This window comes from Hydractinia symbiolongicarpus, chromosome 9 (assembly GCF_029227915.1).
Source record: "Hydractinia symbiolongicarpus strain clone_291-10 chromosome 9, HSymV2.1, whole genome shotgun sequence".
In the NCBI taxonomy this organism is placed as follows: domain Eukaryota; kingdom Metazoa; phylum Cnidaria; class Hydrozoa; order Anthoathecata; family Hydractiniidae; genus Hydractinia; species Hydractinia symbiolongicarpus.
In genome coordinates this window covers 7,560,286-7,588,036 of record NC_079883.1, presented here as the reverse complement: position 1 = coordinate 7,588,036, position 27,751 = coordinate 7,560,286, and the positions used below count along the sequence as shown (strand labels likewise).

General features: G+C 40.4%; 15 non-coding genes across 15 annotated transcripts; 5 read left to right on the top strand and 10 right to left on the bottom strand.

Moving 5' to 3' along the window:
• The first annotated feature begins 2,223 nt into the window (after positions 1–2,223).
• LOC130658830 (5S ribosomal RNA) lies at positions 2,224–2,342 on the top strand. The gene has a single exon (XR_008986042.1). It is a non-coding gene; the product is annotated as a 5S ribosomal RNA (ribosomal RNA).
• Positions 2,343–2,670: 328 nt separating this feature from the next.
• On the bottom strand, positions 2,671–2,835 carry LOC130659534 (U1 spliceosomal RNA). Its single transcript, XR_008986739.1, has one exon. It is a non-coding gene; the product is annotated as a U1 spliceosomal RNA (small nuclear RNA).
• Positions 2,836–3,020: 185 nt separating this feature from the next.
• LOC130660592 (U2 spliceosomal RNA) lies at positions 3,021–3,212 on the bottom strand. The gene has a single exon (XR_008987790.1). It is a non-coding gene; the product is annotated as a U2 spliceosomal RNA (small nuclear RNA).
• A 4,861-nt stretch (positions 3,213–8,073) lies between these two features.
• LOC130658817 (5S ribosomal RNA) lies at positions 8,074–8,192 on the top strand. Its single transcript, XR_008986030.1, has one exon. It is a non-coding gene; the product is annotated as a 5S ribosomal RNA (ribosomal RNA).
• Positions 8,193–8,520: 328 nt separating this feature from the next.
• LOC130659533 (U1 spliceosomal RNA) lies at positions 8,521–8,685 on the bottom strand. The gene has a single exon (XR_008986738.1). It is a non-coding gene; the product is annotated as a U1 spliceosomal RNA (small nuclear RNA).
• A 185-nt stretch (positions 8,686–8,870) lies between these two features.
• LOC130660591 (U2 spliceosomal RNA) lies at positions 8,871–9,062 on the bottom strand. Its single transcript, XR_008987789.1, has one exon. It is a non-coding gene; the product is annotated as a U2 spliceosomal RNA (small nuclear RNA).
• A 4,863-nt stretch (positions 9,063–13,925) lies between these two features.
• LOC130658805 (5S ribosomal RNA) lies at positions 13,926–14,044 on the top strand. Its single transcript, XR_008986018.1, has one exon. It is a non-coding gene; the product is annotated as a 5S ribosomal RNA (ribosomal RNA).
• Positions 14,045–14,372: 328 nt separating this feature from the next.
• On the bottom strand, positions 14,373–14,537 carry LOC130659532 (U1 spliceosomal RNA). The gene has a single exon (XR_008986737.1). It is a non-coding gene; the product is annotated as a U1 spliceosomal RNA (small nuclear RNA).
• A 185-nt stretch (positions 14,538–14,722) lies between these two features.
• LOC130660590 (U2 spliceosomal RNA) lies at positions 14,723–14,914 on the bottom strand. Its single transcript, XR_008987787.1, has one exon. It is a non-coding gene; the product is annotated as a U2 spliceosomal RNA (small nuclear RNA).
• A 4,864-nt stretch (positions 14,915–19,778) lies between these two features.
• Positions 19,779–19,897, top strand: LOC130658793 (5S ribosomal RNA). Its single transcript, XR_008986006.1, has one exon. It is a non-coding gene; the product is annotated as a 5S ribosomal RNA (ribosomal RNA).
• A 328-nt stretch (positions 19,898–20,225) lies between these two features.
• On the bottom strand, positions 20,226–20,390 carry LOC130659531 (U1 spliceosomal RNA). Its single transcript, XR_008986736.1, has one exon. It is a non-coding gene; the product is annotated as a U1 spliceosomal RNA (small nuclear RNA).
• A 185-nt stretch (positions 20,391–20,575) lies between these two features.
• On the bottom strand, positions 20,576–20,767 carry LOC130660589 (U2 spliceosomal RNA). Its single transcript, XR_008987786.1, has one exon. It is a non-coding gene; the product is annotated as a U2 spliceosomal RNA (small nuclear RNA).
• A 4,863-nt stretch (positions 20,768–25,630) lies between these two features.
• On the top strand, positions 25,631–25,749 carry LOC130658781 (5S ribosomal RNA). Its single transcript, XR_008985994.1, has one exon. It is a non-coding gene; the product is annotated as a 5S ribosomal RNA (ribosomal RNA).
• Positions 25,750–26,077: 328 nt separating this feature from the next.
• On the bottom strand, positions 26,078–26,242 carry LOC130659530 (U1 spliceosomal RNA). The gene has a single exon (XR_008986735.1). It is a non-coding gene; the product is annotated as a U1 spliceosomal RNA (small nuclear RNA).
• Positions 26,243–26,427: 185 nt separating this feature from the next.
• LOC130660588 (U2 spliceosomal RNA) lies at positions 26,428–26,619 on the bottom strand. Its single transcript, XR_008987785.1, has one exon. It is a non-coding gene; the product is annotated as a U2 spliceosomal RNA (small nuclear RNA).
• Positions 26,620–27,751: the final 1,132 nt, after the last annotated feature.

Sequence of the window (27,751 nt, the reverse complement as noted above, 5' to 3'; positions counted from 1 at the left end):
AGTTAAACTTGTTTAAGTCACTTAAACAGTTAAAAAAGAGTAAATTTAAGATTAGATTCCCTAAGTTTAAGTATTTTCGTTTTTAAATTTCTTATTTTCTTGCTTTTACTTTTCTTGCCCTTCATATTTTTAACATTGTCAAACTTTATGTAGCATAAAATTTTTATGTAGCATAAAATTTAAACAGAAAGCAGGACAAAGTTTGATATAAAAAGCTAGCCGTAATATTTTTTATGGATGTGTGGCTATAAAAATAGCCGTTTTTTGTTTGGTAAGATGCTTAGGCACGTTCCCCACGAATTCTTCTTGCCAACTGGATGTCTTTAGGCATGATTGTAACTCGTTTTGCGTGAATGGCACACAAGTTAGTATCCTCGAACAAGCCAACAAGGTACGCTTCAGAAGCCTCTTGCAGAGCCATAACGGCTGTGCTCTGGAATCGCAGATCTGTTTTGAAGTCCTGAGCAATTTCTCGCACAAGACGCTGGAAAGGCAACTTGCGGATCAAGAGCTCGGTTGACTTCTGGTATCTTCTGATTTCTCTGAGAGCAACTGTACCAGGTCTGTAACGATGTGGTTTTTTCACTCCTCCAGTAGCTGGTGCGCTTTTCCTCGCAGCTTTAGTGGCGAGTTGTTTTCGTGGAGCCTTTCCTCCAGTAGATTTACGTGCAGTTTGCTTTGTACGAGCCATATTTTAAGAAGTCGATGTAGTACGGATACACAAGACGGTCTAAAATGCACTATCGCGCCAAAGTTTTATTTCTCATATTGATTGACAGCTAAGGTTCAAAACAAACCATTTGATTGGTGCTAAGAAAGTAATTTCTGATTGGCTGCATAATGACATTACGCTCATTACTTTAACATTTTTATAAAATCTGTGTTTTTTGGCTACGGGAAAACGGCTGTATCTTCTGATACACAAAAGCTTTTGACTTTTTTTTTTTTTAGTAAGTAGCAGAAGGTTTGGCGAATTCCAACGATGCCAAATTTATTGCCTTACTGAAACATTAAGACCACGAATTTTTAAAAAAACTACAGTTTTACTTAAAAAAATGTACAAAATGTTCGGAACATTTTGTAATGACGCAACTCTATTGGTTAATTAGGGTGTTTCCACGAGCAGTAGGTAATTTTATGGCCTCTTTTTAAATGCTCATAGCTTTGCTTGAAACTCCGACATCTGGGTGAACTTGTTTCAAAACATTGTAGATGTAAATAGCATAACTTTCCTTTCTCTTTCTCTTGCGTTTCTTTTCACCAGTTCCACCAATCTTTCCTCCTTTTTTGCCGGCTCTTTTTTCACCTTTCTTGGCTACTTTAGGTGCCTGTTTTCCTCCTTTAGCTGCTGCGTCAGACATGGTTAAAAATTTTTGCTACTTAACTTGTAAATAAGCATTAAACTGCAAGTCAAAACTTTTTGTTTATAAGTAAAAAAATCGGATCGAATTCGATCCGAAAACGCCGATACGCAATTTAATTGGTTAAAAAAAAAATCTTTTGTTTAATACTTAATTATGATTGGTTAAAAAAACATGATTTCGATCCTATTTTTATGATGAAAAAACGAGTAAAGTTTATTTCGTTAACACTTAGGTTAAATATTCGTACGTTTTTGTATTAACTTACAAATCAAATCGCAGTTATGTCTGGACGTGGAAAAGGTGGAAAAGCTAAGGCTAAAGCCAAGACAAGATCCTCAAGAGCTGGACTTCAATTTCCAGTCGGTAGAGTGCATAGATTCCTTCGTAGAGGGCACTATGCTAACCGAATTGGATCTGGAGCACCAGTTTACTTAGCAGCCGTCTTGGAATATTTATCTGCTGAGATATTGGAGTTGGCTGGTAACGCAGCAAGAGACAACAAAAAAGCTAGGATTATTCCAAGACATTTACAATTGGCTGTTCGTAATGATGAAGAATTAAACAAACTTTTGAGCGGTGTAACCATTGCAGCTGGTGGTGTTTTGCCAAACATTCAAGCTGTCTTACTCCCAAAGAAGAACGACAAAGGACAGAAGAAGTAAACCGCTACACTCAGAAAACAACGGCTATTTTTATAGCCACACATCTTTAAAAAAACATTGTTTTTTTCACAAAACTATAACCTTAAAGTCTAATAGATAATCCATGCATACGCCTTGTCCTAAGTAACTCAAAGAAATTAAATAAAAAAATTTGATCACAACGTCAAAATAAATTGCACGTATTTGCACCTACTAATGTCTACGGCCATACCACGATGAACACACCCGTTCTCGTCTGATCACGGAAGTTAAGCATCGTCGGGCCGGGATAGTACTTGGATGGGGGACCGCCTGGGAACTCCCGGTGTCGTAGGCTTTTCATTTTCATTTGCTGTGATATATTTCTTGTTATAACAATTAAGGAACGTGGCGGTTGTTGAAAGTGTTTCCTATGACATTTTCCTACGACATTTTCAGGTGATAGTACGAGAAAAAAGAGCTTTCAAATGCATACAAACTCGATCTATTGCCGATCATCCAATAACCCTGACGGAATGGCAAATAAAATAAAATTCCGCCGCCTTCCGAGGACTTATATCGCAATCACGTTTCGTAACAGCCAAGCGAGGTTTTACCTTAGCGTTTAAGTCACCACCGACATTTGGCCGCGCAACTTTTCTAAGCTCATTCATTTTGACTTAAGGAGGGGGCGAGCGCGGACGCAGGCCCCCACTACCAGAAATTGTACGGTCGAGTTACTGACGTTTGCAGTAATCGCAGAGGTCAGCCCAAGCGTAGTGCAATGCAAGAGCCTCACTCTGGAAGAAAACCCTCATTGATCAGTCTTTACTTCCCCGTCAGGTAAGTATGAGTTGGAACTGCACCGTAGCATGAGGGTACCCTTCAAAGTTTGTTAATGCTTGTGGCTTGAGTGTGTTATAAACTGCCGTGTCGCGGGGCATAGGCTGTATTCTCCCCCAGTGTACGCGTTTTGTTCCCGCCGTAGACTATGCAGAGTGCCGTCGGAAAGAGGACTGCTATTATTCTTTTATTGCTTATGTGGGCCGCCATCGGTAATAGTGCAACACCAAGGCAACCCGTGGTCACGGCGTGAATGAATCCACCTCCATGACCCAAGGCCAAAAATCAGATTAATATACTGACCATTCAGAGAATGGCCTACCAGATATTAAACTGATAAGAACAGATACTACACTTGATCTTAGCCATTAGGCCGAGAAGCGATAAAGAACAAGCGTTGCCATGATAGGCATCGTCCACACACCGTAACTGCTTGTGGAGCATGTCACGTTACTGTAAAGCTTACAACTGTCACCGCGTACGGATGGACGGCGACATAGTAAAAATCACGGCTGTTGATTTAGCCGTAGGATGGAGAGCGACTGTAGCGAGTGGATGGTAACTTACATGAATGCTAACAAAGGCGACGATACTAAGTGCGTGATATTACTTTCCAATATGTCTGCGTACATTCCGTTTATCAACGCATTACGCCAGAACGTGCGCGCGCGTTACACAGTAGACCATGCAGCCGAAATGCGACAGTGCGACCCTGCCAGGAGTCGAACCTGGAATCCCCTGATTCGTAGTCAGATGCCTTATCCATTGGGCCACAGGGCCATGCTTATGACTTCGCCCCATCGTCATTTTGGCTTGCGCATTCGTTTTACTTACGACAGAATTCTTCGTGTTTGTAGCCATGAAAGAAAGGGACTTCTGTGAGTGAATTTTTTTACTGTGGTCTAATAAAAAAGTCGAAACGCAGTGCCCAATATATGAATTGCTCCTAATAGCCGGAAACAGGCCGTGTCGATGATGTAGGCCGACATACGCAACGCAAACCAAAGAACGCTTTATGAAAATCCTAACACGAGCGCGGAAGAAGCCCAAATTAACAGACTAGATGTAATGCTGAAGACCTCAAACTCCAGCAGCTTCTCTTGCAGACTATTGCGTCGTACTACAAATAAAAATTAACATGCTTTCGCATAGTCGCGGCACCCAAAACGGACATTATACGATGTACAGAAACACACATTTCTGTTTTCGCGCCAAATCAATTCCCGGGAGTGGTACTTTTACGTCCGCATACTTCGCACCGTCTTAAATTATATCTCATTTACACGGTAATGTTTAGTATACTTCTACTGTGATAACAAGCATCGTTTATCGTTGGATTGTTGTAAGAAAACATTAAAAATGAGTGAAGCAGCTTCTCCAAAGAAAATCGCACCCAAGAAGAAACCTGCTGCAAAGAAGACAGCTGATCACCCTAAATATGTGGACATGATCAAGGCTGCTATCGCTACCCTAAAGGAACGCGGTGGTTCATCTCGCCAAGCTATTACAAAATATATTCATGCAAATTACAAAGTTGCTGAAAACTCAGATCATCATCTGAAAATGGCTCTTAAACGAGGAGTAACATCAGGCGATTTGATTCAAACTAAAGGCACTGGTGCTTCTGGATCATTCAAGCTAGGTCAGGTAAAAAAAGAAAAACCTAAGAAAAAGGCCGCAGCAAAAAAGCCAACGGCAAAGAAGCCTACTGCAAAGAAAAGTACACCAAAAAAGAAGCCAGCAAAGAAGAGCACGCCAAAGAAAGCAGCAAAGAAGCCTGCCACAAAGAAAGCCTCGGCTAAGAAACCAGCAGCTAAGAAACCCACAAAGAAGCCTGTTGCTAAAAAACCTGCAGCAAAGAAGGTCAAAAAGACTCCCAAAAAGGCAGCAAAGAAGACCGCAAAAAAATAATTTGTGTGTATCTGGCTATTACATTAACAAACGGCTATTTTTATAGCCACACATTTACAAAAAAACATTATCTTGGTACAAAGTTAAACTTGTTTAAGTCACTTAAACAGTTAAAAAAGAGTAAATTTAAGATTAGATTCCCTAAGTTTAAGTATTTTCGTTTTTAAATTTCTTATTTTCTTGCTTTTACTTTTCTTGCCCTTCATATTTTTAACATTGTCAAACTTTATGTAGCATAAAATTTTTATGTAGCATAAAATTTAAACAGAAAGCAGGACAAAGTTTGATATAAAAAGCTAGCCGTAATATTTTTTATGGATGTGTGGCTATAAAAATAGCCGTTTTTTGTTTGGTAAGATGCTTAGGCACGTTCCCCACGAATTCTTCTTGCCAACTGGATGTCTTTAGGCATGATTGTAACTCGTTTTGCGTGAATGGCACACAAGTTAGTATCCTCGAACAAGCCAACAAGGTACGCTTCAGAAGCCTCTTGCAGAGCCATAACGGCTGTGCTCTGGAATCGCAGATCTGTTTTGAAGTCCTGAGCAATTTCTCGCACAAGACGCTGGAAAGGCAACTTGCGGATCAAGAGCTCGGTTGACTTCTGGTATCTTCTGATTTCTCTGAGAGCAACTGTACCAGGTCTGTAACGATGTGGTTTTTTCACTCCTCCAGTAGCTGGTGCGCTTTTCCTCGCAGCTTTAGTGGCGAGTTGTTTTCGTGGAGCCTTTCCTCCAGTAGATTTACGTGCAGTTTGCTTTGTACGAGCCATATTTTAAGAAGTCGATGTAGTACGGATACACAAGACGGTCTAAAATGCACTATCGCGCCAAAGTTTTATTTCTCATATTGATTGACAGCTAAGGTTCAAAACAAACCATTTGATTGGTGCTAAGAAAGTAATTTCTGATTGGCTGCATAATGACATTACGCTCATTACTTTAACATTTTTATAAAATCTGTGTTTTTTGGCTACGGGAAAACGGCTGTATCTTCTGATACACAAAAGCTTTTGACTTTTTTTTTTTAGTAAGTAGCAGAAGGTTTGGCGAATTCCAACGATGCCAAATTTATTGCCTTACTGAAACATTAAGACCACGAATTTTTAAAAAAACTACAGTTTTACTTAAAAAAATGTACAAAATGTTCGGAACATTTTGTAATGACGCAACTCTATTGGTTAATTAGGGTGTTTCCACGAGCAGTAGGTAATTTTATGGCCTCTTTTTAAAGCTGTCTGAATTCTGTTAACTCAAACGTTGTTTTTGTACTCGTTCTGTACGCAACTATATCAATATGTCTGGACGCGGAAAAGGAGGTAAAGGATTGGGAAAAGGAGGTGCTAAACGTCACCGAAAAATTCTTCGTGATAACATTCAGGGAATCACAAAACCTGCTATTCGGCGTCTTGCTCGACGAGGTGGTGTCAAACGTATCTCTGGCCTTATCTATGAGGAAACCAGAGGTGTACTGAAGGTTTTCTTAGAGAATGTTATTCGTGATGCTGTAACCTACACAGAGCACGCTAAACGCAAGACCGTTACCGCTATGGATGTTGTTTATGCCTTAAAACGTCAAGGAAGAACTCTTTACGGATTCGGAGGTTAAGCGTTGTCATTGCTCAACAAAAACGGCTATTTTTATAGCCACAAATCTTTTAAAACATTACTTTGTGCACGCTTCCAAATTACACAATGTGTAAAGTCTTGTCACAGTTACATTTATTGCTATACGATACTATGTCATATATGACACAAAAAAAATTTAGAAATACTTTGTAGGGTTAATTTGCCTGGGAGTGTTTCCGTGAAAAGCTGGGTTAAGTTAAATGTAAGCAATAACATGGATCAATGTACTTGTCTTTTCTGCAAGTACAGCTAATAATACGTATGAAAAGTGAAGCTAATCCACACACACATGGGGAAGTATTTTAAATGTAGGCTAGTGTTCTTAAGCACATTATTTAGAAGTTTTATTAACTTCGGTTAACTTGTAGTGACGCCAAGTAAATGTTTTTTTAAAGATGTGTGGTCTTAAAAAAGACCGTTTGTGTTTGGTAGACGTTGGTTTACTTGCTGCTTGTGTATTTTGTGACGGCTTTTGTTCCTTCACTGACTGCGTGTTTTGCAAGTTCTCCAGGCAAGAGAAGACGTACTGCGGTTTGAATTTCACGAGAAGAGATGGTCGACTTTTTGTTTTGAAGAGCCAAACGCGAAGCTTCGGAAGCAATGCGCTCAAAGATGTCGTTGACAAATGAGTTCATGATGCTCATAGCTTTGCTTGAAACTCCGACATCTGGGTGAACTTGTTTCAAAACATTGTAGATGTAAATAGCATAACTTTCCTTTCTCTTTCTCTTGCGTTTCTTTTCACCAGTTCCACCAATCTTTCCTCCTTTTTTGCCGGCTCTTTTTTCACCTTTCTTGGCTACTTTAGGTGCCTGTTTTCCTCCTTTAGCTGCTGCGTCAGACATGGTTAAAAATTTTTGCTACTTAACTTGTAAATAAGCATTAAACTGCAAGTCAAAACTTTTTGTTTATAAGTAAAAAAATCGGATCGAATTCGATCCGAAAACGCCGATACGCAATTTAATTGGTTAAAAAAAAAATCTTTTGTTTAATACTTAATTATGATTGGTTAAAAAAACATGATTTCGATCCTATTTTTATGATGAAAAAACGAGTAAAGTTTATTTCGTTAACACTTACGTTAAATATTCGTACGTTTTTGTATTAACTTACAAATCAAATCGCAGTTATGTCTGGACGTGGAAAAGGTGGAAAAGCTAAGGCTAAAGCCAAGACAAGATCCTCAAGAGCTGGACTTCAATTTCCAGTCGGTAGAGTGCATAGATTCCTTCGTAGAGGGCACTATGCTAACCGAATTGGATCTGGAGCACCAGTTTACTTAGCAGCCGTCTTGGAATATTTATCTGCTGAGATATTGGAGTTGGCTGGTAACGCAGCAAGAGACAACAAAAAAGCTAGGATTATTCCAAGACATTTACAATTGGCTGTTCGTAATGATGAAGAATTAAACAAACTTTTGAGCGGTGTAACCATTGCAGCTGGTGGTGTTTTGCCAAACATTCAAGCTGTCTTACTCCCAAAGAAGAACGACAAAGGACAGAAGAAGTAAACCGCTACACTCAGAAAACAACGGCTATTTTTATAGCCACACATCTTTAAAAAAACATTGTTTTTTTCACAAAACTATAACCTTAAAGTCTAATAGATAATCCATGCATACGCCTTGTCCTAAGTAACTCAAAGAAATTAAATAAAAAAATTTGATCACAACGTCAAAATAAATTGCACGTATTTGCACCTACTAATGTCTACGGCCATACCACGATGAACACACCCGTTCTCGTCTGATCACGGAAGTTAAGCATCGTCGGGCCGGGATAGTACTTGGATGGGGGACCGCCTGGGAACTCCCGGTGTCGTAGGCTTTTCATTTTCATTTGCTGTGATATATTTCTTGTTATAACAATTAAGGAACGTGGCGGTTGTTGAAAGTGTTTCCTATGACATTTTCCTACGACATTTTCAGGTGATAGTACGAGAAAAAAGAGCTTTCAAATGCATACAAACTCGATCTATTGCCGATCATCCAATAACCCTGACGGAATGGCAAATAAAATAAAATTCCGCCGCCTTCCGAGGACTTATATCGCAATCACGTTTCGTAACAGCCAAGCGAGGTTTTACCTTAGCGTTTAAGTCACCACCGACATTTGGCCGCGCAACTTTTCTAAGCTCATTCATTTTGACTTAAGGAGGGGGCGAGCGCGGACGCAGGCCCCCACTACCAGAAATTGTACGGTCGAGTTACTGACGTTTGCAGTAATCGCAGAGGTCAGCCCAAGCGTAGTGCAATGCAAGAGCCTCACTCTGGAAGAAAACCCTCATTGATCAGTCTTTACTTCCCCGTCAGGTAAGTATGAGTTGGAACTGCACCGTAGCATGAGGGTACCCTTCAAAGTTTGTTAATGCTTGTGGCTTGAGTGTGTTATAAACTGCCGTGTCGCGGGGCATAGGCTGTATTCTCCCCCAGTGTACGCGTTTTGTTCCCGCCGTAGACTATGCAGAGTGCCGTCGGAAAGAGGACTGCTATTATTCTTTTATTGCTTATGTGGGCCGCCATCGGTAATAGTGCAACACCAAGGCAACCCGTGGTCACGGCGTGAATGAATCCACCTCCATGACCCAAGGCCAAAAATCAGATTAATATACTGACCATTCAGAGAATGGCCTACCAGATATTAAACTGATAAGAACAGATACTACACTTGATCTTAGCCATTAGGCCGAGAAGCGATAAAGAACAAGCGTTGCCATGATAGGCATCGTCCACACACCGTAACTGCTTGTGGAGCATGTCACGTTACTGTAAAGCTTACAACTGTCACCGCGTACGGATGGACGGCGACATAGTAAAAATCACGGCTGTTGATTTAGCCGTAGGATGGAGAGCGACTGTAGCGAGTGGATGGTAACTTACATGAATGCTAACAAAGGCGACGATACTAAGTGCGTGATATTACTTTCCAATATGTCTGCGTACATTCCGTTTATCAACGCATTACGCCAGAACGTGCGCGCGCGTTACACAGTAGACCATGCAGCCGAAATGCGACAGTGCGACCCTGCCAGGAGTCGAACCTGGAATCCCCTGATTCGTAGTCAGATGCCTTATCCATTGGGCCACAGGGCCATGCTTATGACTTCGCCCCATCGTCATTTTGGCTTGCGCATTCGTTTTACTTACGACAGAATTCTTCGTGTTTGTAGCCATGAAAGAAAGGGACTTCTGTGAGTGAATTTTTTTACTGTGGTCTAATAAAAAAGTCGAAACGCAGTGCCCAATATATGAATTGCTCCTAATAGCCGGAAACAGGCCGTGTCGATGATGTAGGCCGACATACGCAACGCAAACCAAAGAACGCTTTATGAAAATCCTAACACGAGCGCGGAAGAAGCCCAAATTAACAGACTAGATGTAATGCTGAAGACCTCAAACTCCAGCAGCTTCTCTTGCAGACTATTGCGTCGTACTACAAATAAAAATTAACATGCTTTCGCATAGTCGCGGCACCCAAAACGGACATTATACGATGTACAGAAACACACATTTCTGTTTTCGCGCCAAATCAATTCCCGGGAGTGGTACTTTTACGTCCGCATACTTCGCACCGTCTTAAATTATATCTCATTTACACGGTAATGTTTAGTATACTTCTACTGTGATAACAAGCATCGTTTATCGTTGGATTGTTGTAAGAAAACATTAAAAATGAGTGAAGCAGCTTCTCCAAAGAAAATCGCACCCAAGAAGAAACCTGCTGCAAAGAAGACAGCTGATCACCCTAAATATGTGGACATGATCAAGGCTGCTATCGCTACCCTAAAGGAACGCGGTGGTTCATCTCGCCAAGCTATTACAAAATATATTCATGCAAATTACAAAGTTGCTGAAAACTCAGATCATCATCTGAAAATGGCTCTTAAACGAGGAGTAACATCAGGCGATTTGATTCAAACTAAAGGCACTGGTGCTTCTGGATCATTCAAGCTAGGTCAGGTAAAAAAAGAAAAACCTAAGAAAAAGGCCGCAGCAAAAAAGCCAACGGCAAAGAAGCCTACTGCAAAGAAAAGTACACCAAAAAAGAAGCCAGCAAAGAAGAGCACGCCAAAGAAAGCAGCAAAGAAGCCTGCCACAAAGAAAGCCTCGGCTAAGAAACCAGCAGCTAAGAAACCCACAAAGAAGCCTGTTGCTAAAAAACCTGCAGCAAAGAAGGTCAAAAAGACTCCCAAAAAGGCAGCAAAGAAGACCGCAAAAAAATAATTTGTGTGTATCTGGCTATTACATTAACAAACGGCTATTTTTATAGCCACACATTTACAAAAAAACATTATCTTGGTACAAAGTTAAACTTGTTTAAGTCACTTAAACAGTTAAAAAAGAGTAAATTTAAGATTAGATTCCCTAAGTTTAAGTATTTTCGTTTTTAAATTTCTTATTTTCTTGCTTTTACTTTTCTTGCCCTTCATATTTTTAACATTGTCAAACTTTATGTAGCATAAAATTTTTATGTAGCATAAAATTTAAACAGAAAGCAGGACAAAGTTTGATATAAAAAGCTAGCCGTAATATTTTTTATGGATGTGTGGCTATAAAAATAGCCGTTTTTTGTTTGGTAAGATGCTTAGGCACGTTCCCCACGAATTCTTCTTGCCAACTGGATGTCTTTAGGCATGATTGTAACTCGTTTTGCGTGAATGGCACACAAGTTAGTATCCTCGAACAAGCCAACAAGGTACGCTTCAGAAGCCTCTTGCAGAGCCATAACGGCTGTGCTCTGGAATCGCAGATCTGTTTTGAAGTCCTGAGCAATTTCTCGCACAAGACGCTGGAAAGGCAACTTGCGGATCAAGAGCTCGGTTGACTTCTGGTATCTTCTGATTTCTCTGAGAGCAACTGTACCAGGTCTGTAACGATGTGGTTTTTTCACTCCTCCAGTAGCTGGTGCGCTTTTCCTCGCAGCTTTAGTGGCGAGTTGTTTTCGTGGAGCCTTTCCTCCAGTAGATTTACGTGCAGTTTGCTTTGTACGAGCCATATTTTAAGAAGTCGATGTAGTACGGATACACAAGACGGTCTAAAATGCACTATCGCGCCAAAGTTTTATTTCTCATATTGATTGACAGCTAAGGTTCAAAACAAACCATTTGATTGGTGCTAAGAAAGTAATTTCTGATTGGCTGCATAATGACATTACGCTCATTACTTTAACATTTTTATAAAATCTGTGTTTTTTGGCTACGGGAAAACGGCTGTATCTTCTGATACACAAAAGCTTTTGACTTTTTTTTTTTTTAGTAAGTAGCAGAAGGTTTGGCGAATTCCAACGATGCCAAATTTATTGCCTTACTGAAACATTAAGACCACGAATTTTTAAAAAAACTACAGTTTTACTTAAAAAAATGTACAAAATGTTCGGAACATTTTGTAATGACGCAACTCTATTGGTTAATTAGGGTGTTTCCACGAGCAGTAGGTAATTTTATGGCCTCTTTTTAAAGCTGTCTGAATTCTGTTAACTCAAACGTTGTTTTTGTACTCGTTCTGTACGCAACTATATCAATATGTCTGGACGCGGAAAAGGAGGTAAAGGATTGGGAAAAGGAGGTGCTAAACGTCACCGAAAAATTCTTCGTGATAACATTCAGGGAATCACAAAACCTGCTATTCGGCGTCTTGCTCGACGAGGTGGTGTCAAACGTATCTCTGGCCTTATCTATGAGGAAACCAGAGGTGTACTGAAGGTTTTCTTAGAGAATGTTATTCGTGATGCTGTAACCTACACAGAGCACGCTAAACGCAAGACCGTTACCGCTATGGATGTTGTTTATGCCTTAAAACGTCAAGGAAGAACTCTTTACGGATTCGGAGGTTAAGCGTTGTCATTGCTCAACAAAAACGGCTATTTTTATAGCCACAAATCTTTTAAAACATTACTTTGTGCACGCTTCCAAATTACACAATGTGTAAAGTCTTGTCACAGTTACATTTATTGCTATACGATACTATGTCATATATGACACAAAAAAAATTTAGAAATACTTTGTAGGGTTAATTTGCCTGGGAGTGTTTCCGTGAAAAGCTGGGTTAAGTTAAATGTAAGCAATAACATGGATCAATGTACTTGTCTTTTCTGCAAGTACAGCTAATAATACGTATGAAAAGTGAAGCTAATCCACACACACATGGGGAAGTATTTTAAATGTAGGCTAGTGTTCTTAAGCACATTATTTAGAAGTTTTATTAACTTCGGTTAACTTGTAGTGACGCCAAGTAAATGTTTTTTTAAAGATGTGTGGTCTTAAAAAAGACCGTTTGTGTTTGGTAGACGTTGGTTTACTTGCTGCTTGTGTATTTTGTGACGGCTTTTGTTCCTTCACTGACTGCGTGTTTTGCAAGTTCTCCAGGCAAGAGAAGACGTACTGCGGTTTGAATTTCACGAGAAGAGATGGTCGACTTTTTGTTTTGAAGAGCCAAACGCGAAGCTTCGGAAGCAATGCGCTCAAAGATGTCGTTGACAAATGAGTTCATGATGCTCATAGCTTTGCTTGAAACTCCGACATCTGGGTGAACTTGTTTCAAAACATTGTAGATGTAAATAGCATAACTTTCCTTTCTCTTTCTCTTGCGTTTCTTTTCACCAGTTCCACCAATCTTTCCTCCTTTTTTGCCGGCTCTTTTTTCACCTTTCTTGGCTACTTTAGGTGCCTGTTTTCCTCCTTTAGCTGCTGCGTCAGACATGGTTAAAAATTTTTGCTACTTAACTTGTAAATAAGCATTAAACTGCAAGTCAAAACTTTTTGTTTATAAGTAAAAAAATCGGATCGAATTCGATCCGAAAACGCCGATACGCAATTTAATTGGTTAAAAAAAAAATCTTTTGTTTAATACTTAATTATGATTGGTTAAAAAAACATGATTTCGATCCTATTTTTATGATGAAAAAACGAGTAAAGTTTATTTCGTTAACACTTACGTTAAATATTCGTACGTTTTTGTATTAACTTACAAATCAAATCGCAGTTATGTCTGGACGTGGAAAAGGTGGAAAAGCTAAGGCTAAAGCCAAGACAAGATCCTCAAGAGCTGGACTTCAATTTCCAGTCGGTAGAGTGCATAGATTCCTTCGTAGAGGGCACTATGCTAACCGAATTGGATCTGGAGCACCAGTTTACTTAGCAGCCGTCTTGGAATATTTATCTGCTGAGATATTGGAGTTGGCTGGTAACGCAGCAAGAGACAACAAAAAAGCTAGGATTATTCCAAGACATTTACAATTGGCTGTTCGTAATGATGAAGAATTAAACAAACTTTTGAGCGGTGTAACCATTGCAGCTGGTGGTGTTTTGCCAAACATTCAAGCTGTCTTACTCCCAAAGAAGAACGACAAAGGACAGAAGAAGTAAACCGCTACACTCAGAAAACAACGGCTATTTTTATAGCCACACATCTTTAAAAAAACATTGTTTTTTTCACAAAACTATAACCTTAAAGTCTAATAGATAATCCATGCATACGCCTTGTCCTAAGTAACTCAAAGAAATTAAATAAAAAAATTTGATCACAACGTCAAAATAAATTGCACGTATTTGCACCTACTAATGTCTACGGCCATACCACGATGAACACACCCGTTCTCGTCTGATCACGGAAGTTAAGCATCGTCGGGCCGGGATAGTACTTGGATGGGGGACCGCCTGGGAACTCCCGGTGTCGTAGGCTTTTCATTTTCATTTGCTGTGATATATTTCTTGTTATAACAATTAAGGAACGTGGCGGTTGTTGAAAGTGTTTCCTATGACATTTTCCTACGACATTTTCAGGTGATAGTACGAGAAAAAAGAGCTTTCAAATGCATACAAACTCGATCTATTGCCGATCATCCAATAACCCTGACGGAATGGCAAATAAAATAAAATTCCGCCGCCTTCCGAGGACTTATATCGCAATCACGTTTCGTAACAGCCAAGCGAGGTTTTACCTTAGCGTTTAAGTCACCACCGACATTTGGCCGCGCAACTTTTCTAAGCTCATTCATTTTGACTTAAGGAGGGGGCGAGCGCGGACGCAGGCCCCCACTACCAGAAATTGTACGGTCGAGTTACTGACGTTTGCAGTAATCGCAGAGGTCAGCCCAAGCGTAGTGCAATGCAAGAGCCTCACTCTGGAAGAAAACCCTCATTGATCAGTCTTTACTTCCCCGTCAGGTAAGTATGAGTTGGAACTGCACCGTAGCATGAGGGTACCCTTCAAAGTTTGTTAATGCTTGTGGCTTGAGTGTGTTATAAACTGCCGTGTCGCGGGGCATAGGCTGTATTCTCCCCCAGTGTACGCGTTTTGTTCCCGCCGTAGACTATGCAGAGTGCCGTCGGAAAGAGGACTGCTATTATTCTTTTATTGCTTATGTGGGCCGCCATCGGTAATAGTGCAACACCAAGGCAACCCGTGGTCACGGCGTGAATGAATCCACCTCCATGACCCAAGGCCAAAAATCAGATTAATATACTGACCATTCAGAGAATGGCCTACCAGATATTAAACTGATAAGAACAGATACTACACTTGATCTTAGCCATTAGGCCGAGAAGCGATAAAGAACAAGCGTTGCCATGATAGGCATCGTCCACACACCGTAACTGCTTGTGGAGCATGTCACGTTACTGTAAAGCTTACAACTGTCACCGCGTACGGATGGACGGCGACATAGTAAAAATCACGGCTGTTGATTTAGCCGTAGGATGGAGAGCGACTGTAGCGAGTGGATGGTAACTTACATGAATGCTAACAAAGGCGACGATACTAAGTGCGTGATATTACTTTCCAATATGTCTGCGTACATTCCGTTTATCAACGCATTACGCCAGAACGTGCGCGCGCGTTACACAGTAGACCATGCAGCCGAAATGCGACAGTGCGACCCTGCCAGGAGTCGAACCTGGAATCCCCTGATTCGTAGTCAGATGCCTTATCCATTGGGCCACAGGGCCATGCTTATGACTTCGCCCCATCGTCATTTTGGCTTGCGCATTCGTTTTACTTACGACAGAATTCTTCGTGTTTGTAGCCATGAAAGAAAGGGACTTCTGTGAGTGAATTTTTTTACTGTGGTCTAATAAAAAAGTCGAAACGCAGTGCCCAATATATGAATTGCTCCTAATAGCCGGAAAACAGGCCGTGTCGATGATGTAGGCCGACATACGCAACGCAAACCAAAGAACGCTTTATGAAAATCCTAACACGAGCGCGGAAGAAGCCCAAATTAACAGACTAGATGTAATGCTGAAGACCTCAAACTCCAGCAGCTTCTCTTGCAGACTATTGCGTCGTACTACAAATAAAAATTAACATGCTTTCGCATAGTCGCGGCACCCAAAACGGACATTATACGATGTACAGAAACACACATTTCTGTTTTCGCGCCAAATCAATTCCCGGGAGTGGTACTTTTACGTCCGCATACTTCGCACCGTCTTAAATTATATCTCATTTACACGGTAATGTTTAGTATACTTCTACTGTGATAACAAGCATCGTTTATCGTTGGATTGTTGTAAGAAAACATTAAAAATGAGTGAAGCAGCTTCTCCAAAGAAAATCGCACCCAAGAAGAAACCTGCTGCAAAGAAGACAGCTGATCACCCTAAATATGTGGACATGATCAAGGCTGCTATCGCTACCCTAAAGGAACGCGGTGGTTCATCTCGCCAAGCTATTACAAAATATATTCATGCAAATTACAAAGTTGCTGAAAACTCAGATCATCATCTGAAAATGGCTCTTAAACGAGGAGTAACATCAGGCGATTTGATTCAAACTAAAGGCACTGGTGCTTCTGGATCATTCAAGCTAGGTCAGGTAAAAAAAGAAAAACCTAAGAAAAAGGCCGCAGCAAAAAAGCCAACGGCAAAGAAGCCTACTGCAAAGAAAAGTACACCAAAAAAGAAGCCAGCAAAGAAGAGCACGCCAAAGAAAGCAGCAAAGAAGCCTGCCACAAAGAAAGCCTCGGCTAAGAAACCAGCAGCTAAGAAACCCACAAAGAAGCCTGTTGCTAAAAAACCTGCAGCAAAGAAGGTCAAAAAGACTCCCAAAAAGGCAGCAAAGAAGACCGCAAAAAAATAATTTGTGTGTATCTGGCTATTACATTAACAAACGGCTATTTTTATAGCCACACATTTACAAAAAAACATTATCTTGGTACAAAGTTAAACTTGTTTAAGTCACTTAAACAGTTAAAAAAGAGTAAATTTAAGATTAGATTCCCTAAGTTTAAGTATTTTCGTTTTTAAATTTCTTATTTTCTTGCTTTTACTTTTCTTGCCCTTCATATTTTTAACATTGTCAAACTTTATGTAGCATAAAATTTTTATGTAGCATAAAATTTAAACAGAAAGCAGGACAAAGTTTGATATAAAAAGCTAGCCGTAATATTTTTTATGGATGTGTGGCTATAAAAATAGCCGTTTTTTGTTTGGTAAGATGCTTAGGCACGTTCCCCACGAATTCTTCTTGCCAACTGGATGTCTTTAGGCATGATTGTAACTCGTTTTGCGTGAATGGCACACAAGTTAGTATCCTCGAACAAGCCAACAAGGTACGCTTCAGAAGCCTCTTGCAGAGCCATAACGGCTGTGCTCTGGAATCGCAGATCTGTTTTGAAGTCCTGAGCAATTTCTCGCACAAGACGCTGGAAAGGCAACTTGCGGATCAAGAGCTCGGTTGACTTCTGGTATCTTCTGATTTCTCTGAGAGCAACTGTACCAGGTCTGTAACGATGTGGTTTTTTCACTCCTCCAGTAGCTGGTGCGCTTTTCCTCGCAGCTTTAGTGGCGAGTTGTTTTCGTGGAGCCTTTCCTCCAGTAGATTTACGTGCAGTTTGCTTTGTACGAGCCATATTTTAAGAAGTCGATGTAGTACGGATACACAAGACGGTCTAAAATGCACTATCGCGCCAAAGTTTTATTTCTCATATTGATTGACAGCTAAGGTTCAAAACAAACCATTTGATTGGTGCTAAGAAAGTAATTTCTGATTGGCTGCATAATGACATTACGCTCATTACTTTAACATTTTTATAAAATCTGTGTTTTTTGGCTACGGGAAAACGGCTGTATCTTCTGATACACAAAAGCTTTTGACTTTTTTTTTTTTTAGTAAGTAGCAGAAGGTTTGGCGAATTCCAACGATGCCAAATTTATTGCCTTACTGAAACATTAAGACCACGAATTTTTAAAAAAACTACAGTTTTACTTAAAAAAATGTACAAAATGTTCGGAACATTTTGTAATGACGCAACTCTATTGGTTAATTAGGGTGTTTCCACGAGCAGTAGGTAATTTTATGGCCTCTTTTTAAAGCTGTCTGAATTCTGTTAACTCAAACGTTGTTTTTGTACTCGTTCTGTACGCAACTATATCAATATGTCTGGACGCGGAAAAGGAGGTAAAGGATTGGGAAAAGGAGGTGCTAAACGTCACCGAAAAATTCTTCGTGATAACATTCAGGGAATCACAAAACCTGCTATTCGGCGTCTTGCTCGACGAGGTGGTGTCAAACGTATCTCTGGCCTTATCTATGAGGAAACCAGAGGTGTACTGAAGGTTTTCTTAGAGAATGTTATTCGTGATGCTGTAACCTACACAGAGCACGCTAAACGCAAGACCGTTACCGCTATGGATGTTGTTTATGCCTTAAAACGTCAAGGAAGAACTCTTTACGGATTCGGAGGTTAAGCGTTGTCATTGCTCAACAAAAACGGCTATTTTTATAGCCACAAATCTTTTAAAACATTACTTTGTGCACGCTTCCAAATTACACAATGTGTAAAGTCTTGTCACAGTTACATTTATTGCTATACGATACTATGTCATATATGACACAAAAAAAATTTAGAAATACTTTGTAGGGTTAATTTGCCTGGGAGTGTTTCCGTGAAAAGCTGGGTTAAGTTAAATGTAAGCAATAACATGGATCAATGTACTTGTCTTTTCTGCAAGTACAGCTAATAATACGTATGAAAAGTGAAGCTAATCCACACACACATGGGGAAGTATTTTAAATGTAGGCTAGTGTTCTTAAGCACATTATTTAGAAGTTTTATTAACTTCGGTTAACTTGTAGTGACGCCAAGTAAATGTTTTTTTAAAGATGTGTGGTCTTAAAAAAGACCGTTTGTGTTTGGTAGACGTTGGTTTACTTGCTGCTTGTGTATTTTGTGACGGCTTTTGTTCCTTCACTGACTGCGTGTTTTGCAAGTTCTCCAGGCAAGAGAAGACGTACTGCGGTTTGAATTTCACGAGAAGAGATGGTCGACTTTTTGTTTTGAAGAGCCAAACGCGAAGCTTCGGAAGCAATGCGCTCAAAGATGTCGTTGACAAATGAGTTCATGATGCTCATAGCTTTGCTTGAAACTCCGACATCTGGGTGAACTTGTTTCAAAACATTGTAGATGTAAATAGCATAACTTTCCTTTCTCTTTCTCTTGCGTTTCTTTTCACCAGTTCCACCAATCTTTCCTCCTTTTTTGCCGGCTCTTTTTTCACCTTTCTTGGCTACTTTAGGTGCCTGTTTTCCTCCTTTAGCTGCTGCGTCAGACATGGTTAAAAATTTTTGCTACTTAACTTGTAAATAAGCATTAAACTGCAAGTCAAAACTTTTTGTTTATAAGTAAAAAAATCGGATCGAATTCGATCCGAAAACGCCGATACGCAATTTAATTGGTTAAAAAAAAAATCTTTTGTTTAATACTTAATTATGATTGGTTAAAAAAACATGATTTCGATCCTATTTTTATGATGAAAAAACGAGTAAAGTTTATTTCGTTAACACTTACGTTAAATATTCGTACGTTTTTGTATTAACTTACAAATCAAATCGCAGTTATGTCTGGACGTGGAAAAGGTGGAAAAGCTAAGGCTAAAGCCAAGACAAGATCCTCAAGAGCTGGACTTCAATTTCCAGTCGGTAGAGTGCATAGATTCCTTCGTAGAGGGCACTATGCTAACCGAATTGGATCTGGAGCACCAGTTTACTTAGCAGCCGTCTTGGAATATTTATCTGCTGAGATATTGGAGTTGGCTGGTAACGCAGCAAGAGACAACAAAAAAGCTAGGATTATTCCAAGACATTTACAATTGGCTGTTCGTAATGATGAAGAATTAAACAAACTTTTGAGCGGTGTAACCATTGCAGCTGGTGGTGTTTTGCCAAACATTCAAGCTGTCTTACTCCCAAAGAAGAACGACAAAGGACAGAAGAAGTAAACCGCTACACTCAGAAAACAACGGCTATTTTTATAGCCACACATCTTTAAAAAAACATTGTTTTTTTCACAAAACTATAACCTTAAAGTCTAATAGATAATCCATGCATACGCCTTGTCCTAAGTAACTCAAAGAAATTAAATAAAAAAATTTGATCACAACGTCAAAATAAATTGCACGTATTTGCACCTACTAATGTCTACGGCCATACCACGATGAACACACCCGTTCTCGTCTGATCACGGAAGTTAAGCATCGTCGGGCCGGGATAGTACTTGGATGGGGGACCGCCTGGGAACTCCCGGTGTCGTAGGCTTTTCATTTTCATTTGCTGTGATATATTTCTTGTTATAACAATTAAGGAACGTGGCGGTTGTTGAAAGTGTTTCCTATGACATTTTCCTACGACATTTTCAGGTGATAGTACGAGAAAAAAGAGCTTTCAAATGCATACAAACTCGATCTATTGCCGATCATCCAATAACCCTGACGGAATGGCAAATAAAATAAAATTCCGCCGCCTTCCGAGGACTTATATCGCAATCACGTTTCGTAACAGCCAAGCGAGGTTTTACCTTAGCGTTTAAGTCACCACCGACATTTGGCCGCGCAACTTTTCTAAGCTCATTCATTTTGACTTAAGGAGGGGGCGAGCGCGGACGCAGGCCCCCACTACCAGAAATTGTACGGTCGAGTTACTGACGTTTGCAGTAATCGCAGAGGTCAGCCCAAGCGTAGTGCAATGCAAGAGCCTCACTCTGGAAGAAAACCCTCATTGATCAGTCTTTACTTCCCCGTCAGGTAAGTATGAGTTGGAACTGCACCGTAGCATGAGGGTACCCTTCAAAGTTTGTTAATGCTTGTGGCTTGAGTGTGTTATAAACTGCCGTGTCGCGGGGCATAGGCTGTATTCTCCCCCAGTGTACGCGTTTTGTTCCCGCCGTAGACTATGCAGAGTGCCGTCGGAAAGAGGACTGCTATTATTCTTTTATTGCTTATGTGGGCCGCCATCGGTAATAGTGCAACACCAAGGCAACCCGTGGTCACGGCGTGAATGAATCCACCTCCATGACCCAAGGCCAAAAATCAGATTAATATACTGACCATTCAGAGAATGGCCTACCAGATATTAAACTGATAAGAACAGATACTACACTTGATCTTAGCCATTAGGCCGAGAAGCGATAAAGAACAAGCGTTGCCATGATAGGCATCGTCCACACACCGTAACTGCTTGTGGAGCATGTCACGTTACTGTAAAGCTTACAACTGTCACCGCGTACGGATGGACGGCGACATAGTAAAAATCACGGCTGTTGATTTAGCCGTAGGATGGAGAGCGACTGTAGCGAGTGGATGGTAACTTACATGAATGCTAACAAAGGCGACGATACTAAGTGCGTGATATTACTTTCCAATATGTCTGCGTACATTCCGTTTATCAACGCATTACGCCAGAACGTGCGCGCGCGTTACACAGTAGACCATGCAGCCGAAATGCGACAGTGCGACCCTGCCAGGAGTCGAACCTGGAATCCCCTGATTCGTAGTCAGATGCCTTATCCATTGGGCCACAGGGCCATGCTTATGACTTCGCCCCATCGTCATTTTGGCTTGCGCATTCGTTTTACTTACGACAGAATTCTTCGTGTTTGTAGCCATGAAAGAAAGGGACTTCTGTGAGTGAATTTTTTTACTGTGGTCTAATAAAAAAGTCGAAACGCAGTGCCCAATATATGAATTGCTCCTAATAGCCGGAAACAGGCCGTGTCGATGATGTAGGCCGACATACGCAACGCAAACCAAAGAACGCTTTATGAAAATCCTAACACGAGCGCGGAAGAAGCCCAAATTAACAGACTAGATGTAATGCTGAAGACCTCAAACTCCAGCAGCTTCTCTTGCAGACTATTGCGTCGTACTACAAATAAAAATTAACATGCTTTCGCATAGTCGCGGCACCCAAAACGGACATTATACGATGTACAGAAACACACATTTCTGTTTTCGCGCCAAATCAATTCCCGGGAGTGGTACTTTTACGTCCGCATACTTCGCACCGTCTTAAATTATATCTCATTTACACGGTAATGTTTAGTATACTTCTACTGTGATAACAAGCATCGTTTATCGTTGGATTGTTGTAAGAAAACATTAAAAATGAGTGAAGCAGCTTCTCCAAAGAAAATCGCACCCAAGAAGAAACCTGCTGCAAAGAAGACAGCTGATCACCCTAAATATGTGGACATGATCAAGGCTGCTATCGCTACCCTAAAGGAACGCGGTGGTTCATCTCGCCAAGCTATTACAAAATATATTCATGCAAATTACAAAGTTGCTGAAAACTCAGATCATCATCTGAAAATGGCTCTTAAACGAGGAGTAACATCAGGCGATTTGATTCAAACTAAAGGCACTGGTGCTTCTGGATCATTCAAGCTAGGTCAGGTAAAAAAAGAAAAACCTAAGAAAAAGGCCGCAGCAAAAAAGCCAACGGCAAAGAAGCCTACTGCAAAGAAAAGTACACCAAAAAAGAAGCCAGCAAAGAAGAGCACGCCAAAGAAAGCAGCAAAGAAGCCTGCCACAAAGAAAGCCTCGGCTAAGAAACCAGCAGCTAAGAAACCCACAAAGAAGCCTGTTGCTAAAAAACCTGCAGCAAAGAAGGTCAAAAAGACTCCCAAAAAGGCAGCAAAGAAGACCGCAAAAAAATAATTTGTGTGTATCTGGCTATTACATTAACAAACGGCTATTTTTATAGCCACACATTTACAAAAAAACATTATCTTGGTACAAAGTTAAACTTGTTTAAGTCACTTAAACAGTTAAAAAAGAGTAAATTTAAGATTAGATTCCCTAAGTTTAAGTATTTTCGTTTTTAAATTTCTTATTTTCTTGCTTTTACTTTTCTTGCCCTTCATATTTTTAACATTGTCAAACTTTATGTAGCATAAAATTTTTATGTAGCATAAAATTTAAACAGAAAGCAGGACAAAGTTTGATATAAAAAGCTAGCCGTAATATTTTTTATGGATGTGTGGCTATAAAAATAGCCGTTTTTTGTTTGGTAAGATGCTTAGGCACGTTCCCCACGAATTCTTCTTGCCAACTGGATGTCTTTAGGCATGATTGTAACTCGTTTTGCGTGAATGGCACACAAGTTAGTATCCTCGAACAAGCCAACAAGGTACGCTTCAGAAGCCTCTTGCAGAGCCATAACGGCTGTGCTCTGGAATCGCAGATCTGTTTTGAAGTCCTGAGCAATTTCTCGCACAAGACGCTGGAAAGGCAACTTGCGGATCAAGAGCTCGGTTGACTTCTGGTATCTTCTGATTTCTCTGAGAGCAACTGTACCAGGTCTGTAACGATGTGGTTTTTTCACTCCTCCAGTAGCTGGTGCGCTTTTCCTCGCAGCTTTAGTGGCGAGTTGTTTTCGTGGAGCCTTTCCTCCAGTAGATTTACGTGCAGTTTGCTTTGTACGAGCCATATTTTAAGAAGTCGATGTAGTACGGATACACAAGACGGTCTAAAATGCACTATCGCGCCAAAGTTTTATTTCTCATATTGATTGACAGCTAAGGTTCAAAACAAACCATTTGATTGGTGCTAAGAAAGTAATTTCTGATTGGCTGCATAATGACATTACGCTCATTACTTTAACATTTTTATAAAATCTGTGTTTTTTGGCTACGGGAAAACGGCTGTATCTTCTGATACACAAAAGCTTTTGACTTTTTTTTTTTTTAGTAAGTAGCAGAAGGTTTGGCGAATTCCAACGATGCCAAATTTATTGCCTTACTGAAACATTAAGACCACGAATTTTTAAAAAAACTACAGTTTTACTTAAAAAAATGTACAAAATGTTCGGAACATTTTGTAATGACGCAACTCTATTGGTTAATTAGGGTGTTTCCACGAGCAGTAGGTAATTTTATGGCCTCTTTTTAAAGCTGTCTGAATTCTGTTAACTCAAACGTTGTTTTTGTACTCGTTCTGTACGCAACTATATCAATATGTCTGGACGCGGAAAAGGAGGTAAAGGATTGGGAAAAGGAGGTGCTAAACGTCACCGAAAAATTCTTCGTGATAACATTCAGGGAATCACAAAACCTGCTATTCGGCGTCTTGCTCGACGAGGTGGTGTCAAACGTATCTCTGGCCTTATCTATGAGGAAACCAGAGGTGTACTGAAGGTTTTCTTAGAGAATGTTATTCGTGATGCTGTAACCTACACAGAGCACGCTAAACGCAAGACCGTTACCGCTATGGATGTTGTTTATGCCTTAAAACGTCAAGGAAGAACTCTTTACGGATTCGGAGGTTAAGCGTTGTCATTGCTCAACAAAAACGGCTATTTTTATAGCCACAAATCTTTTAAAACATTACTTTGTGCACGCTTCCAAATTACACAATGTGTAAAGTCTTGTCACAGTTACATTTATTGCTATACGATACTATGTCATATATGACACAAAAAAAATTTAGAAATACTTTGTAGGGTTAATTTGCCTGGGAGTGTTTCCGTGAAAAGCTGGGTTAAGTTAAATGTAAGCAATAACATGGATCAATGTACTTGTCTTTTCTGCAAGTACAGCTAATAATACGTATGAAAAGTGAAGCTAATCCACACACACATGGGGAAGTATTTTAAATGTAGGCTAGTGTTCTTAAGCACATTATTTAGAAGTTTTATTAACTTCGGTTAACTTGTAGTGACGCCAAGTAAATGTTTTTTTAAAGATGTGTGGTCTTAAAAAAGACCGTTTGTGTTTGGTAGACGTTGGTTTACTTGCTGCTTGTGTATTTTGTGACGGCTTTTGTTCCTTCACTGACTGCGTGTTTTGCAAGTTCTCCAGGCAAGAGAAGACGTACTGCGGTTTGAATTTCACGAGAAGAGATGGTCGACTTTTTGTTTTGAAGAGCCAAACGCGAAGCTTCGGAAGCAATGCGCTCAAAGATGTCGTTGACAAATGAGTTCATGATGCTCATAGCTTTGCTTGAAACTCCGACATCTGGGTGAACTTGTTTCAAAACATTGTAGATGTAAATAGCATAACTTTCCTTTCTCTTTCTCTTGCGTTTCTTTTCACCAGTTCCACCAATCTTTCCTCCTTTTTTGCCGGCTCTTTTTTCACCTTTCTTGGCTACTTTAGGTGCCTGTTTTCCTCCTTTAGCTGCTGCGTCAGACATGGTTAAAAATTTTTGCTACTTAACTTGTAAATAAGCATTAAACTGCAAGTCAAAACTTTTTGTTTATAAGTAAAAAAATCGGATCGAATTCGATCCGAAAACGCCGATACGCAATTTAATTGGTTAAAAAAAAAATCTTTTGTTTAATACTTAATTATGATTGGTTAAAAAAACATGATTTCGATCCTATTTTTATGATGAAAAAACGAGTAAAGTTTATTTCGTTAACACTTACGTTAAATATTCGTACGTTTTTGTATTAACTTACAAATCAAATCGCAGTTATGTCTGGACGTGGAAAAGGTGGAAAAGCTAAGGCTAAAGCCAAGACAAGATCCTCAAGAGCTGGACTTCAATTTCCAGTCGGTAGAGTGCATAGATTCCTTCGTAGAGGGCACTATGCTAACCGAATTGGATCTGGAGCACCAGTTTACTTAGCAGCCGTCTTGGAATATTTATCTGCTGAGATATTGGAGTTGGCTGGTAACGCAGCAAGAGACAACAAAAAAGCTAGGATTATTCCAAGACATTTACAATTGGCTGTTCGTAATGATGAAGAATTAAACAAACTTTTGAGCGGTGTAACCATTGCAGCTGGTGGTGTTTTGCCAAACATTCAAGCTGTCTTACTCCCAAAGAAGAACGACAAAGGACAGAAGAAGTAAACCGCTACACTCAGAAAACAACGGCTATTTTTATAGCCACACATCTTTAAAAAAACATTGTTTTTTTCACAAAACTATAACCTTAAAGTCTAATAGATAATCCATGCATACGCCTTGTCCTAAGTAACTCAAAGAAATTAAATAAAAAAATTTGATCACAACGTCAAAATAAATTGCACGTATTTGCACCTACTAATGTCTACGGCCATACCACGATGAACACACCCGTTCTCGTCTGATCACGGAAGTTAAGCATCGTCGGGCCGGGATAGTACTTGGATGGGGGACCGCCTGGGAACTCCCGGTGTCGTAGGCTTTTCATTTTCATTTGCTGTGATATATTTCTTGTTATAACAATTAAGGAACGTGGCGGTTGTTGAAAGTGTTTCCTATGACATTTTCCTACGACATTTTCAGGTGATAGTACGAGAAAAAAGAGCTTTCAAATGCATACAAACTCGATCTATTGCCGATCATCCAATAACCCTGACGGAATGGCAAATAAAATAAAATTCCGCCGCCTTCCGAGGACTTATATCGCAATCACGTTTCGTAACAGCCAAGCGAGGTTTTACCTTAGCGTTTAAGTCACCACCGACATTTGGCCGCGCAACTTTTCTAAGCTCATTCATTTTGACTTAAGGAGGGGGCGAGCGCGGACGCAGGCCCCCACTACCAGAAATTGTACGGTCGAGTTACTGACGTTTGCAGTAATCGCAGAGGTCAGCCCAAGCGTAGTGCAATGCAAGAGCCTCACTCTGGAAGAAAACCCTCATTGATCAGTCTTTACTTCCCCGTCAGGTAAGTATGAGTTGGAACTGCACCGTAGCATGAGGGTACCCTTCAAAGTTTGTTAATGCTTGTGGCTTGAGTGTGTTATAAACTGCCGTGTCGCGGGGCATAGGCTGTATTCTCCCCCAGTGTACGCGTTTTGTTCCCGCCGTAGACTATGCAGAGTGCCGTCGGAAAGAGGACTGCTATTATTCTTTTATTGCTTATGTGGGCCGCCATCGGTAATAGTGCAACACCAAGGCAACCCGTGGTCACGGCGTGAATGAATCCACCTCCATGACCCAAGGCCAAAAATCAGATTAATATACTGACCATTCAGAGAATGGCCTACCAGATATTAAACTGATAAGAACAGATACTACACTTGATCTTAGCCATTAGGCCGAGAAGCGATAAAGAACAAGCGTTGCCATGATAGGCATCGTCCACACACCGTAACTGCTTGTGGAGCATGTCACGTTACTGTAAAGCTTACAACTGTCACCGCGTACGGATGGACGGCGACATAGTAAAAATCACGGCTGTTGATTTAGCCGTAGGATGGAGAGCGACTGTAGCGAGTGGATGGTAACTTACATGAATGCTAACAAAGGCGACGATACTAAGTGCGTGATATTACTTTCCAATATGTCTGCGTACATTCCGTTTATCAACGCATTACGCCAGAACGTGCGCGCGCGTTACACAGTAGACCATGCAGCCGAAATGCGACAGTGCGACCCTGCCAGGAGTCGAACCTGGAATCCCCTGATTCGTAGTCAGATGCCTTATCCATTGGGCCACAGGGCCATGCTTATGACTTCGCCCCATCGTCATTTTGGCTTGCGCATTCGTTTTACTTACGACAGAATTCTTCGTGTTTGTAGCCATGAAAGAAAGGGACTTCTGTGAGTGAATTTTTTTACTGTGGTCTAATAAAAAAGTCGAAACGCAGTGCCCAATATATGAATTGCTCCTAATAGCCGGAAACAGGCCGTGTCGATGATGTAGGCCGACATACGCAACGCAAACCAAAGAACGCTTTATGAAAATCCTAACACGAGCGCGGAAGAAGCCCAAATTAACAGACTAGATGTAATGCTGAAGACCTCAAACTCCAGCAGCTTCTCTTGCAGACTATTGCGTCGTACTACAAATAAAAATTAACATGCTTTCGCATAGTCGCGGCACCCAAAACGGACATTATACGATGTACAGAAACACACATTTCTGTTTTCGCGCCAAATCAATTCCCGGGAGTGGTACTTTTACGTCCGCATACTTCGCACCGTCTTAAATTATATCTCATTTACACGGTAATGTTTAGTATACTTCTACTGTGATAACAAGCATCGTTTATCGTTGGATTGTTGTAAGAAAACATTAAAAATGAGTGAAGCAGCTTCTCCAAAGAAAATCGCACCCAAGAAGAAACCTGCTGCAAAGAAGACAGCTGATCACCCTAAATATGTGGACATGATCAAGGCTGCTATCGCTACCCTAAAGGAACGCGGTGGTTCATCTCGCCAAGCTATTACAAAATATAT